Source organism: Nicotiana tomentosiformis, chromosome 8, assembly GCF_000390325.3.
Source record: "Nicotiana tomentosiformis chromosome 8, ASM39032v3, whole genome shotgun sequence".
Classification (NCBI taxonomy): Eukaryota; Viridiplantae; Streptophyta; class Magnoliopsida; order Solanales; family Solanaceae; genus Nicotiana; species Nicotiana tomentosiformis.
This window is the reverse complement of record NC_090819.1, coordinates 54,989,512-55,005,114: the sequence shown is the minus strand read 5'-3', so window position 1 is coordinate 55,005,114 and position 15,603 is coordinate 54,989,512. Positions and strand designations below refer to the sequence as shown.

The window sequence follows — 15,603 nt, the reverse complement described above, 5'->3', positions numbered from 1 at the left end:
TAGGATAGATCTTTGTCCAACTAGACTGAGCTGAAATCTAAAATATGAGACGAATCTCCGTGATACCTCCGGAGCATCGTAACATGAAATACCGGATGAACTCCTACTAGGCTGGGAGGTAAGGCAAGCTCATAAGCAACCTCCCCAACTCGCTGCAACACCTCAAAGTGGCCAATAAACCTTGGGCTCAGCTTGCCCCTCTTTCCGAACCTCATAACGCCCTTCATAGGCGAAAACCGAAGCAGGACCCGCTCTCCAACCATGAATGCAACATCGCAAACCTTCCGGTCTGCATAGATCTTCTGTCTGGACTGGGCTGTGTGAAGTCTATCCTCAATCACCTTCACCTTCTCCAAGGCATCCTGAACCAAGTCCGTACCCTAATTTGGCCTTGCCCGGCTCGAACCAACCCACTGGGGACCGACACCGCCTACCATACAGAGCCTCATACGGTGCCATCTGAATGCTGGACTGATAACTATTGTTATAGGCAAACTCCGCAAGTGGTAAGAACTAATACCAAGAACCTCCAAACTCCATCATACACGCACGAATCATATCCTCAAGAATTCGAATAGTGTGCTCGGACTGCCTGTCCGTCTGAGGGTGAAAAGCTGTGCTCAACTCCACTCGAGTACCCAAATCCTGCTGTACGGCTCTCCAGAACCATGATGTAAACTGCGTGCCCCAGTCAGAGATGATAGATACTGGCACACCATGATGTCTGACAATCTCTCGGATATAAACTCGAGCCAGCTGCTCGGAAGAATAGGTAGTCATCACAGGAATGAAATGAGCTGACTTGGTCAGCCTGTCCACAATCACCCAAACCGCATCAAACTTCCGCTGAGTCCGTGAGAGTCCAATAATCAAGTCCATAGTGATCCACTCCCATTTCCACTCCGGAATCTCTATCTTCTGAAGCAACCCACCCGATCGCTGATGCTCATACTTCACCTGCTAGAAATTTAGATATCTTGCCATATACTCTACTATGTCCTTCTTCATCCTCCTCCACCAATAATGCTACCTTAGGTCCTGATACATCTTTGCGGCACCCGGATAAATGGAGTACCGTGAGCTGCGAGCCTCCTGGAGAATCAACTCATGCAAACCTTCCACATTGGGCACACATAACCTTCCCTGCATCCTCAATGCACCATCCTCCCCAATAGTGACCTCCTTAGCATCACCGTGCTAGACCGTGTCCTTAAGGACAAGCAGATGGGGGTCATCATACCGACGCTCCCTGATACGATCATAAAGGGAAGATCGAGAGACCACACAAGCCAATACTCGACTCGGCTCAGAAATATCCAATCTCACAAACTGGCTGGCTAAGGCCTGAACATCCAAACTCTCTGCCCGGCGACTCAAAGCATCGGCCACCACATTGGCCTTCCCCGAGTGGTACAAAATGGTGATGTCATAATCCTTAAGCAGCTCTAACTACCTCCTCTGACACAAATTAAGATCCTTCTGCTTGAACAGATGCTGCAAAATCCGGTGATCAGTGTAGATCTCACAAGGAACACCGTATAAATAGTGCTTCCAAATCTTCAAGGCATGAACAATAGCTGCTAGCTCAAGGTCGTGGACATGATAGTACTTTTCATGCACCTTCAACTATATGGACACGTAGGCAATCACCCTACAGTCCTGTATCAACACCGCGCTGAGGCCAACTCGCGACGCATTACAATAAACTATATAAGACCCCGAACCTGAAGGCAATACCAATACTGGGGCTGTAGTCAAAGCTGTCTTGAGCTTCTGAAATCTCTCCTCACACTCCTCTGTCCACCTGAACGGAGCACCCTTCTGGGTCAGCCTAGTCATAGGCGCTATAATAGATGAAAATCCCTCAATAAACCGACGGTAATACCCCACCAAACCAAGGAAGCTCCGGATCTCTGTAGCTGAGGATGGTCTGGGCCAACTCTGCACTGCTTCCACCTTCTTCGGATCTACCTTGATCCCCTCACTCGACACAATATGACCCAAGAATGCCACCGAATCTAACTAGAACTCACATTTTGAGAACTTTGCATACAACTTCTTTTCTCTCAAAGTCTGAAGCACTGTCCTCAGGTGCTGCTCATGATCCTCCCAAGTCCGGGAATACACTAGAATGTCATCAATGAATACTATAATGAAAGAATCAATATAGGGTCGGAACACACTATGCATCAAGTGCATAAAGGCTGCTGGAGCATTGGTCAGCCCAAACGATATCACAAGGAACTCGTAATGGCCATACCTAGTCTTGAAAGCAGTATTCGGGATATCCGGCTCCCGAATCTTCAACTGATGATAACCTGATCGCAAGTTAATCTTGGAAAATACTTTAGCACCCTGTAACTGATCAAATAGGTCATCAATACGCGGTAAAGGATACCTGTTCTTCACTGTGACTTTGTTCAACTGGCGATAATCAATACACATACTCATAGAACCATCCATTTTCTTCACAAACAAGACAAGAGCACCCCAAGGTGACACACTGGGCCGAATGAAGCCCTTATCGAGAAACTCCTACAATTGCTTCTTCAACTCCTTCAACTCAGGAGGAGCCATATAGTATGGAGGAATAGAGATGGGCTGAGTGTCCGACAATAAATCAATGCCAAAATCAATAAATATATTGGACGACATACCCGGAAGATCAGCTGGGAACACATCTGGATAGTCCCTCACTACTGGAACTGACTCAACTGTAGGGGTATCAATACTGACATCTCTCACATAAGCTAGATACGCGTTACACCCCTTCTCAACCATTCGTTGAGCTTTATGAAATGAAATAACTCGGCTGGGAGTATACTCTAAGGTACCTCTCCACTCTAATCGCGGTAAGCCTGGCATAGCCAGTGTCACAGTCTTAGCGTGGCAATCAAGAATAGAATTATGGGGCGACAACTAGTCCATACCCAAGATAACATCAAAATCTACCATGTTGAGAAATAATAAGTCGGCTTTGGTCTCAAAACCACTAAGAGCAATCAAGCACGACCGATACATGATAACTAGGGGTTTTAACATTTGCTCTCTTTTGCTTAGGTTTTGGGTCACAAATGCGTAAAGGTATTCTCGAAATATAACTTAATGTATTTGCTTGCAGGTCTTGGTCAAAATGAGGCAAAAAAGCCATAATCAACTCATGAAGGAGTCAAACCTGCACGAATCCAAGGCTGAGACTAGAGCGCTGAGAGCGGCAAAAAAGCGCGGCAGTGTAAGGACCACCACTGAGGCGGCCACTATTACACGGTCCACAAAAGTAGAATCAGAGAAGCTGCTTTGAGTACTAAAATCACCGCTGACCGCATTGGAAAGGCACGGCCGCAAAATCTTTGGCGCGGCCGCGAGGGGATTTTCGCTGAGAGCGTGGTTCGAGGTTCAGAGACTCTACAGTTTGGGCTCAAATGAAGAACGCGGCCCGCGTCCAAATAACGTGGCCGCGAATTGATCTTACGTGGACGCGAAGGGAATTCCGCTGAGAGCGCATCTTGAGGTTCAGAGAACCTGCAAGTCGGGCTTAACTGAAGAATGCGGTCCGCGTCCAAATTATGCGGCAGTGATGGAAGCACACGCGGACGCGGACGCGGACGCGGACGCGGATGCGGTTGAAATTATACGGTCCGCAAAACTAAGCCCAATCCAAGCCCGGTATTGAAGAAATGCAGCCGCGTAATAATAGCTCAAGCGCGTACGCGGTCAGAATTACGCGTCCGCGAATCCTCCACAGGGGCATTTTTGTCCGAAAATTTCAGCCTAGTATAAATAGATCCTTTTATCAATTTTAGGTTAAGTTTTGTTTAGCAGAGCACGTGAACGACTAGTTTTTCCCTTTTTGGACAATTTTAGAGTAGATTTACCTTCAAACTTTAGATTTTCATCTTGTACTTTAATATTATGGTTTATATTTCATCTTTATCTTTGATTTCTGCTGTTGTTATGAGTAGCTAGACCCCATAGCTAGGGTTGTGACCCAACCCTAGTATGGGTATTTAATGGGTCTTAAATTTTAGGGCTTAATTGCTTATGAGTTAGTGATATTTAGCCTAATTCATGCTAAAATTGTAGAATTAGTGGTTGCAAACACTGATTCATGCCTTTATGACTTAGGCTTTTCTTGAGAAAGAGGGACTAAGTCTAGAAAAATTAGGTTAACAAGGAATTGGGGTGAAATCAAGAGATTGATAGCCCCAATTAAAGGGTTAAACCTAGAGATAGTAATACCTGACTTGAGCCAATTTCACTTGTATTGTATGAACACCCATTTGGGCTTGAGAAAGCCAAATCGGGCAAAGTCACTCAAACTACCGAGAGGTATAGAGTGAGCACTTATGTGTGATGGTTATATCACGACCCCAATCATAACAAGATTGTCCTATATTCTTGATACCCATTAGATACTCACCTAGGCAGAAGTCACTTCCCTAGTGCCTTTTAACACTTGAAAACGTTCACCAAAAATATTGTACTTAGCTTACACTCAGCATACAATAGTATAAAATTAGAATAGAATCAATTGCAACAATGTTTGGAAGTGTAATTCGGAATAACACACACATCTAGATTAGTTAGATACCCAACTCAAAACCAAATGAACTCCCTGTGGAAATCGATCCCGACCTCATTGGGTAAAACTGCATCGAGCATCCTCGCTACTCTATAGTGGTGTAGGCTTGGCCTCGATCACTTTTAGGCACCGTTGCCGGGGAGTTAGATGGTGTTGGCTATCTATCTAACTATTTGTGTGTCTTGTTTATCTTTCCTTCTGTTTTTCTAACTTTTGTGTATCAATCGCTTTAGGTACCAAATGGCTCATAATGATGCTCTCAGACATGTTCTTCCGGGGGAGGAGGTAGATGATAATGGTGAGGATGAGGTTAATCTAGAACCTCAAGTCCAAAGAAGAGGCCACCAGGCTAATGACAACATTCCAAACCCTCCCCCACCTCCTCCACGGGCAGCACAGCGGGTGCTACCCAATGAAGGTTACGCAAGTGCAATTGTCCCACCCCAGATTCGGGTGGGCAATTTTTAAATTACAAATGTCATGCTGATCCTATTGGAGCAAATGGGCTTCTTCACTGGAGCTCCTTATCAGAATGCATACAAGCATCTAAAGGGTTTTATAGACACATGCTGGGGGAGTAAGTAGGCGAACGTGTCGGAGGACGCTCTGAGATTGAAACTTTTCCCATTTTCACTTAGAGGGAAAGCTTTGGACTGGCTCGAGAGGCTACCCAACCACTCCATACACACATGGGATAAGTTGGTAGAAACGTTTACAGCCAAGTATTTCTCACCGGGTCATATGGCAGCATTGAGGGATGAGATCATAGCCTTTAAACAAGAAACTAATGAACCCCTACATGAAATCTGGGAGCGATACCGGACAATGGTCAAGGAATGCCCAAACAATGATATGACTGAAGCGATGATTCAGCAGACATTCTATAGGGGCATCAGCACGACCAACCAGTGTGTGGTGAATCAGCTAGCTGGGGGAAATTTTATGAAAATGCCTTATGCCGATGCTTGTGACATACTTGATGAGATGGCTGACACATCCTCAGCTTGGCAGAGTCGGGAAAATATTCCTCAGGGTGATCCTAATGTCATCCATCTTTACAAGGAACTTCATGATCACGGACAAGCCATAGCCGAGTTGACAACGACTATGAATCAGTTAGCAATGACCCAGCTTCAGGAAGTTCAAGGGACAAAGCAAGTAAATGCCATGGAAGGGGTAAATGTCATGGTCAACAAGAGGAGACAGCGTGGTCAGCAAGTGCAAAACAATCAAGATCAATATGAGCAAAGTGGTAGTGGTTACACTCAAGACGATTCTTATGATGATCAAAGTGAGGAAGTGTTATATGCCAATAACTACCAAGGTCAACGGAGCAATGCTCCAAATCAACAATGGAGATTGCAAGGGAACAATCAAAATTGGGGCAACCAAGGCCAAGGGAATTGGAACAATGGCAACAACAACAACTCAAACAATTGGGGGAACAACAATCAGAATTGGGGGAACAACAATAACAATTGGGGCGACAATGGAAACCAAGGGGGTTGGAATAATAATAATCAAGGCAACCGGGGGTCGGGCTTTCAAAAGCCCCCGATGTATCAACAACCCAACAATCCGCCTCCATATTCATCTCAAGGGCAAAGTTCTTCAAACAATGAGATAGAGCGGATAGAGAGTATGTTCAAACAAATGATGGAAAGGAATGCTGACTCCGATTCCCAAATAGCCTCCCATACTACCTCTATTCGCAACTTGGAAGCACAAATGGGTCAAATTTCTCAAGCATTGAATACTCACCCTAAGAGGGCACTACCAAGTGATACGGTAGTAAACCCGAAGGGTGGGAACAATACAGGCCAAGCTATGGCGGTGACCACAAGAAGCGGTAGAGGTGGAGATGCAAGTACCTCTAATCCAAAGAAGATTGTGAGTGATGATGTTGTGTTGCAAGAAGATGATGAGATTCAAGCCAATGATGAGAATGTGAATGATGAAGTGAGGATTGATATTGATGAAAACATGGAGGAGACTCAAAGTGATGTGAACCCGTCTAGGGAACACGTGATAGACATACCGGAAACAGTAGTGCCTAAAGCCAAGGCCCCTTTGCCAAGGCCTCCTCCACCATATCCTCAAAGGCTTGCAAAGCAAAATAATGAAAACCAATTCAAGAAGTTTATTGATATGATGAAAATTTTGTCAATCAATGTGCCCTTGGTGGAAGCTCTCGAACAAATGCCGGGATATGCCAAGTTCACGAAGGACTTGGTAACTAAGAAGAGATCTATGAATTTTGAGACCATAAAAATGACTCATCAAGTGAGTGCTATTGTGCACTCAACTGCTCCAAAGCTTGAAGATCCCGGTGCCTTTACAATTCCATGCACCATTGGTAGCGCCGATTTTGCAAAAGCCTTGTGTGATTTGGGAGCAAGTATTAATTTGATGCCATATTCCGTGTTCAAGACACTATGTATTGGGCAACAAAGAGCTACTTCCATGAGATTACAAATGGCGGATCGGACAATGAAAAAGCCGCTTGTTATTATTGATGGTGTTCTAGTCTGGGTCGACAAGTTTATTTTGCCTGCTGATTTTGTGATTCTCGACTGCAAAGTCGACTATGAGGCGCCTATAATGTTGGGGAGACCTTTCCTAGCAACAGGGAAGGCATTGGTTGATGTGGAAGCAGGGGAGCTCACCTTTCGAGTGGGCAATGAAAAAGTTGTATTCCACGTGTGCAAATCAATGAGGAAACCAAATAGCAATGAAGTTTGCTCTTTTGTGGATCTTGTGACGGAGGTGAGAGTTGATGACACGAGTGCCATGATCAATGTGGAAGACCCTTTGGAAGTTGTGTTGTTAAACCATGAGGATGATGAAAAGGAAGGCTTGGTTGAATGTGCAAATGCGTTGCAAGAAATGGGATCCTACTCATATGGGCCCCGTAAACTTTCCTTGGACTTGGAAAACCGGAAGACTCCACCAACAAAGACCTCAATCGAGGAGCCACCAATATTGGAGTTGAAGCCTTTGCCTTCACACCTCAGGTATGAATTTTTAGGCCCTTCTTCCACACTACCTGTTATTCTTTCTGCTTGCCTAACTAACGTGCAGGTAGACTCCACCCTTGCGGTGCTTCAAAGAAGGAAGAAGGCAATTGGATGGACTTTGGCTCCCGCCTTTTGCATGCACAAAATTATACTAGAGGATGATTCCAAACCCTCCGTGGAACATCAAAGGAGGTTGAACGAGGCTATGCAAGAGGTCGTCAAGAAGGAAATTATCAAGTGGCTTGATGCAGGGGTTGTGTACCCTATTTCGGATAGTTCATGGACTTCACCGGTACACTGTGTGCCGAAGAAGGGGGTATGACTGTGGTCACAAATGAGAAAAATGAATTGATCCCCACTCGTACTATCACCAGATGGAGGGTATGTATGGACTACAGAAAGTTGAACAAAGTGACCTGCAAAGACCACTTTCCATTGCCCTTTCTTGATCAAACATTGGACAGACTTGCCGGACGTGCCTTCTATTGGGATGGGTACTCAGGGTACAACCAGATTCTCATTGCACCGAAAGACCGAGAGAAAACCACCTTCACATGTCCGTATGGAACATTTGCATTCTCATGGATGCCATTTGGTTTGTGTAATGCACCGGCTACCTTTCAGCGGTGTATGATGGCAATATTTACAGATATGGTGGAGGACTTCCTCGAAGTGTTCATGGATGATTTTAGTGTTGTGGGGGACTCATTTGAAGAATGCTTGGATAATCTTGACAAAGTATTGGCCCGATGTGAAGAGACCAACCTAGTGCTTAATTGGGAAAAATGCCTCTTTATGGTCGAGGAGGGCATTGTCCTCGGCCATAAGATCTCAAAGAACGGTATTGAAGTGGAAAACGCAAAGATTGAAGTTATTTCAAAACTCCCTCCTCCTACTTCCGTCAAGGGAGTTAGGAGCTTTCTTGGGCACGCAGGGTTCTACTGAAGGTTCATCAAGGATTTCTCAAAAGTGGTGAACCCCTTGTGCAACCTGCGAGAAAAGGATGCAATGTTTGTGTTCAATGAAGATTGCATGAAAGCTTTTGAGATTCTCAGGTATAAATTGACAACCACTCCTATCATTACCGCACCCAATTGGAGCTTACCATTTGAGCTCATGTGTGATGCTAGTGATATTGCGGTAGGAGGAGTTTTGGGGCAAATGGTCAACAAGATATTTCATCCGGTCTATTATGCAAGCAAAATGATGAATGACGCCCAAGTCAATTATACGGTGACCGAGAAAGAGTTATTAGCCATTGTCTTCGCCATGGAAAAGTTCAGGCCATATCTCATGGGTTCCAAAGTGATTGTGCACACCGATCACACGGCACTCCGTTACTTGATAACCAAAAAGGACTCGAAGGCTAGGTTGATGAGATGGGTTCTTCTACTTCAAGAGTTTGACCTTGAAATCATTGACAGAAAAGGAAGTGATAATCAAGTGGCGGACCACTTGTCCCGCTTAGAAGAGGAGGGGAGGCCTCACGATGGCCTCAAAATTAATGATTCATTCCCGGATGAACAACTCCTCTCCGTGTCTTTGAATAGTATGCCTTGGTTCGCCGATGTGGCTAACTTTTTTGTGACCGGCATTGTCCCGAGTGAGCTCTCTTCTAACCAAAGGAAGAAACTCAAATGGGATAGCTTGGATTATTATTGGGACGAGCCCTATCTTTTCAAGATTTGCAATGATGGTGTGATCCGGAGATGTGTCCCGGAAGAGGAGCAAATGAATATTCTTGATGCTTGCCATTCCTCACCTTACGGTGGTCATCATGGTGGGGCGATAACTGCTTCAAAGGTTCGTAGCTGTGGATTTTATTGGCCTACCCTATATAAAGATGCAAGTGAGCTTGTTAAGAGGTGTGATGAATGCCAAAGAGCTGGTGGAATTTCCAAGAAGGATGAAATGCCTCTCACTACTATTCTTGAGATCGATATTTTTGACGTGTGGGGCATAGACTTCATGGGGCCTTTTGTGAGTTTGTGCGGTAACACTTACATTCTGGTTGCTGTTGATTATGTTTCCAAGTGGGATGAAGCTGTAGCTTTGCCCAACAATGAGGCACGGAGTGTGGTGGCGTTCTTAAAGAAAAATATCTTCATAAGGTTTGGCACTCCTAGGGCGATCATTAGTGATGGGGGTTCTCATTTCTGCAACAAGGCCTTCGACACTTTATTTTCCAAGTATGGTGTCAATCATAAGGTGTCAACCCCTTATCATCCCCAGGCTAGTGGACAAGTTGAGGTCTCCAACAGGGAGATAAAGAGCATATTATCAAAAACTGTCAATGCAATCCAGACGGATTGGTCAAGGAAACTTGACGATGCTTTGTGGGCTTATAGAACTGCATATAAGACTCTAATTGGTATGTCTCCATACCGATTGGTATTTGGGAAAGTATGCCATCTTCCGGTTGAGTTAGAGCACAAGGCCATGTGGGCGCTCAAGAAGTTAAACCTTGAATGGGATGTAGCAGCCAATCTCCGGGTAGAGCAACTCAATGAACTTGATGAATTCCGGTTTCATGCCTATTCCAGCTCGTCCTTGTATAAGGACAAGATGAAGTACTTACATGACAAATATGTCCGGAATAAAGAATTCAAAGAGGGTGACTTGGTTCTTCTATTCAACTCTCGGTTACGACTGTTTCCGGGAAAGCTCAAGTCAAAATGGAGTGGCCCTTTTGAGGTGGTACACGTGACTCCGTTTGGTGCTCTTGACTTTAAAAATAAAATGGTGAAATCTTCAGAGTTAATGGGCACCGAGTGAAGCATTACCTCGGCAAGTTTGATGACAGCCATGTGGTTGCCTTGATCTATTTCCAATGATGTTTGTAACATGCGTCATGCCGCGACATTAAATCAGCCGCTTCTTGGGAGGCAACCCATGTGTTTTTCTTTCTTTTTTGATTTTCTTCATAGATCATGCTTTATTTTGAACTAACTGGTTGTGAGCTTTGTGTAGGAATTGTTTATGCAGTACAGGACTGTTGCTGGAAAAATTTCCCTAAGTGTGGGGAATTACGCGGACCGCGCTCAAAATTTCGCGGTCAGCGAGGGCTTTTTGCGGGGGCGCAAATTGTCAGCGGACGCAGACTTGAAAAGTTCAGAATATCAACTCTCTAAATTTGTATTCGCATCTGCGTGCGTAATTTTGCGGTCCGCATTGATCTTACGCGACCGCGCCCGTTAATCCGCTCTCAACGGACATGTTTTTGAAAAGGCTCTTCGAAAGGTAAAAAGCGTGGACCGCGGTGGAATTCCGCGGACCGCGCTCAGGTAAGTCGGTGGGACCTCTGGGGTTGGTATAAATAGGAAATCCTTAGGACTTATACACTTTTTGAACCTCACACTCTCACCAAAATAGACCACTGTTCATATTCCCCTTCTTACACTTTCAATTTCATATCTCATTAATCAAGAAGCAATTTCCTACTACAAATCCACATTTGGTATGCTCAAATCTTTATATTAATTTCATCTTTTGATTTTCTTTTCTTCTAGTTTTACTTTTTCTCTTTTAGGGTTTAACACATGTCATGATTTCAAAATGATGCTTGATTGATGCTAAAATTGCATGTGGATAATGTTTAATGTCTAATGGGGGATATGGTTGTTCACTATGACTGTTAATTGGCTACAAGTTTGCACTAAGTAAAACCCTAAGTCTTAAATAATTCATCAGTGCCAGTATGATTTGAATTTCGCGGACCGCGCACTACAAGAAATATGGCTTTTAACGACCACTTCTTAACGAAGGCAAATGAATCCAGACGTTATAATTATAGTTGCAACAACCAGAATTTTTTTCGGTTGTTAATTCCACTTTTTAGCGCAACAGTAACGAAGGGGTATATTTTGGTATTTAAAAGCATAGAATTCGGCCACTAAAAGCTAAACACATTAAAACAAAAAAGGAAAAGAAAAAAAGACTCGTGCATTTTCGCACTTTATTCCTCCACCTGCCCAACCCAGGAGAAGAATTAAAAAAAGAGAAAACTTACCCCCCTCGATCTCCCTTTTTCTGGGGATGAGAAGAACCCCCTCGATATCCCTTTCAAGCCATCAATATTCCCTTGAACTTGATCGTTACAAGTAATTCTTCAATAGTTTTATATTTTTTTTTTTCCTCTGAAATTTTCGTTTTTCTGAGTTGATTTTGCCCTTTTTTTAGGATTGGGTTTGACATGTTAGGGATTGGTCTTTATTGCTTCAATTATTTTTAAATTTTGAACTTATTAATTCTATGATGATTAGGGATCGTGAAAGCTTGAATCTTTTGGTTTCTCTTAAATTCAGTTAATACGTCGAAGAGGAGAAGAGTGAAAAAAAGTATTTTCGATTAGATTGGTTATGTATATTAATAATGAAGCTGTGACCCAAATTGAAAGTTTTGGTGTTCTAAATTTTGTTTAAATTTGATCTTTGGGAACTGTTTGAGCAACTTTGGGGGAAAGTTTTAGAAAAAAATATTTTTTAGCTTGCAAAGAGAAACTGTTTATTCATAGTTGTAGTGTTTTGAAGATTTGTAAGTTTTGTGATAGACAAGGAACACTTGTCTGAGTAACACCTGCAAATTACTTCTGAAAATAAAGAATTGCCGGAACTTGAAAAAACGTGAACAAACATTGATCCAAATTCCAAAGTGATATCCCTTGTTTATTGTTACTACAAAAAATACTTTTACCGGCAATTATATAGTGGCCATAACGGTATTGCCGCTAAATCATTTGATAATTGCAAGCATTACCGGCCATTAATCATCAGTAGCTTGAATAAAATGGACCTGAATAGAAGTGTTAATGGATATAGAGGACTCATACAACCGATTCTAACTTACTTGAGATTGAGGGTTCGCATTTCTCCGTCTTTTTGTTTTGCTTGATATTTTATTTTACTCGACAGGAAGGTAGTGTAGGAGGTTGTAGCTCAAGTTGACAAGCTCAGACCTATAAGGCAAAGGTAGTTCTAACGAGGGGAATCGAAGTTGTGACCTTTCAGTTAACATGCCAGTTGCACTACCAATTATGCCGGGGTTGCCCCCTCTTCCTCTACATTTTTGCTACTCTAGTTTTAGTTTAAATTTTTTCTGGGGGGTGGGAAGTGAGGTGATTGGTGATTCACTCTTTTGCACTGCTCTGTTTCTAATTTGTACTAATATACATTGGGTTTTTGACATCGGCTAATGATATCTCTAGGGGAGCTTTGTTGGAAGAGATTGAGACATTGGTCCATAGACACCCAAGCAAGCTCTCTGTAGATTCTCCCCTATCCACTATATTTTCTAATTTTTTTCTTGGAAAACTAAAATGCATCACCTCTAAACATCACATCTTCATTCTTGTTTATGCAGATCGAGACATTTACTAGTCAAAACAGAGGGTATCGTGCATAGACGACTGTAGTTACTTATTGCCAGAATAGGAAAGACTACGTTGACAAGTCAAAGCTCAGAATCCTTATTGTAAGTTTACTTTCTCTGATCCATTATTTACTTCGTCATGTTTAGTAAAATGGAAATATATGGTATAATATCTCTCCTGGACACTGCTTAAGACAATTTCCTTGTAAAGATGGTATCCTTGTGAGGAAAAAGAAGAGAGGGGAAATAGATGGTTTCTACTTTCTAGTGTATTTTCTACAAAAGACTTTGGTTTAGTCTTTAGAGCTAGAAAATTCAGATTGGTCATTGCTGAAATTTTTGACTGTTAAATTGCTTGTATTCCAGAGTTTTGGGCAGCACGGGAGGGAGCTCATAACTACATAGCTTGCATTGCGGATTCTTTCCATTTTAAGTGAAGAGGAATTCTTATCCAGTACATACCCACTTAATTTGAATAACACGCTTGATAAGCTTGTCATAAAGGTAAAATTTCAATTTTCTCGGAGTTAAATAATGTGGTAAATCGAATGCATATTTATAATCTATATTGAAGTTGTAATGATCAGAATATTGAACCCTTTAAGTTGAACAAGATCTCTATTTTCCTTCATCCCCTTTTCAAATTGTTACTTAATCTTGAGGTTCTTTCATTGTGAAACCTGCTGATGTTGCTGTGATTTGTGCCCCTCCGCCCCCAATTTACTGAAGCATTTTGGCTAGGAAATTCTCAACTACCTTTACTGAATATTCCGATCAATGATTTCTTATCGGCAAAGACAGATTGACCTTTCACACAGGCTCGTAGAGAAAGCTTGTTATAGCATCATTGATTTTCCTATTTTGCCCAACACCGGTAAATATCTTTCTAAAATTAATTTACTGCAGATTGATGGGTATAAGAGGAATCTAGGTGAAGCTTGGTAAAGAAATACATGGTCAGATTCTGAAGAAAGATATATCATATGCACATTTCGTTTCTTAAGAACTTGTGAAGATGTATGGAAATTGTGGTGCACTTAAGCCACGTCTCCTCATTCTCCTCATAGTACTGATCACCAAGTTGATGCTTATTTAGTTATTTCCAAGGTATTTATAACTGTCTCCCTTTTTAGTTGCCAATGATTTACAACCTATTTGAATCCTTTTTCAGCCTACAAGGAAGCTGCACTAGGAAATATACCAACTGTTGCTTGTTATGAAACTGACATCAAACCTTGAGATATTATCTTTTTCATTTCTCCCCATTGTTTGCCCTCAAATCTTAAGAGGCTTCTGCATCTTCCTGGTTTCCTCCTAAGCCGAACTAACATCACTGGTAACTCCGTAGTGTTTCTACCAATTACTAATTTGTTTTAATGTTTGTTACTTTGGAACTAGAATATCCTTAGATAAGTGATAGAAATGGTAGTTTTTCTTATGTTCACATCCCGTGTCTTTTATCTTTGTGACTGGTGAAACTGGCATTGTAAAGTACTTTGGTTTTGGCTTTCTCTACAAAGAAGGTTATTTGCAAGTGTGGATTATTTGGCTACTTTCCATTACATCCAATCTATAGTTACTTTCATAGAAGTTGAGCTAAATTACATATGTCTTGTCCAAGATCTAAAGGTACAAACAAACTTATTCATGGTGTAGCTTTTTCACTTTATTATCTCGCCAAGTTGATGCTATACAATAGGCTTATTGTACCTTTGTTCCTAATATGGATACATGTGGGTGTCTATATGCTTTTCAAGAATTTGAAGTCCTTTTATTAATTTTTTTTATATTGTTCTTTTTACAGATCATGAATTATGTCTGAAGAACTCGTCTTGGGAGTAAGTGCTGAGCAAGTATAAGCAATTGAAATGTTAAAAGAACAAGTTGAAGAATTAGAGAAAGCTACTGTTGTATTAGTATTTGTTTAGAAATGTTCCCATTTGTACATGCCACAATTCTATCTCTTTATTAGGCATTTATTGGAAGATTGTTATGCTTCTATATTTGTAATTGACCATAAAATTTTATGATTATTAATTGTTTTATATATTTTGGATGTATTTAAAATTCAATGAATTGGTTGTAATTTCGGCTGTTCATGCAAGATTGTGACAATTAGTCCATGGAAAACTTCATTGCTAACATCACTTTTAACGAAGGGATTTGTTGTAGTAATAAAAGGGTTTTATATACAAGATTAACAATTAACGAAGGGAAATTTGGTCGTTAAAATGAGGCATAATGACCGGATTTTATATCGTCGCTAAAGACTCTTCAACGTCCAGATCGAAATTCGATCGTAAACTTTTAATGTCGGGGGCATCAACGACCGGTGCGACCAAATTTTTTACGGACGTTATTGGTTAATAGAGACCGGATCAGTACTTTTAACGACCATAATTCCCTTGCTAAAGACCTATTTTCTTGTAGTGGTGGTTCAAAATTACGCGGTCTGCGTTCATGCTTTTGTGCGAACTGGGTAGGCTTATATGTTCGCGGACGCGGTGATTTTTCGGTGGTCAACGATTGACTTTACGCGGTTGCGTCCATAATTTTGCGGACTGCGTTCATGAGCTTCAGAGAATTAACAAATTGATTCTGCGGCCGCATTCATTCTTACGCGGTCCACGTCTGTTA

The 15,603-nt window shown here is 42.0% G+C and overlaps 1 long non-coding RNA gene across 6 annotated transcripts; it reads left to right on the top strand.

The window, feature by feature from the left end:
* The first annotated feature begins 11,489 nt into the window (after window positions 1-11,489).
* On the top strand, window positions 11,490-15,015 carry LOC104119456 (uncharacterized). 6 transcript variants are annotated; one of them, XR_011410342.1, is made up of 6 exons: window positions 11,501-11,699; window positions 12,510-12,639; window positions 12,803-12,860; window positions 12,958-13,068; window positions 13,333-13,470; window positions 14,771-15,015. It is a non-coding gene; the product is annotated as an uncharacterized lncRNA (long non-coding RNA). The 6 variants fall into 6 exon arrangements; XR_011410340.1 differs by adding an exon at window positions 13,873-14,302 and having other exon boundaries at window positions 11,490-11,699; window positions 12,510-13,068; XR_011410344.1 differs by adding an exon at window positions 13,873-14,073 and having other exon boundaries at window positions 11,491-11,699; window positions 12,510-13,068.
* Window positions 15,016-15,603: the final 588 nt, after the last annotated feature.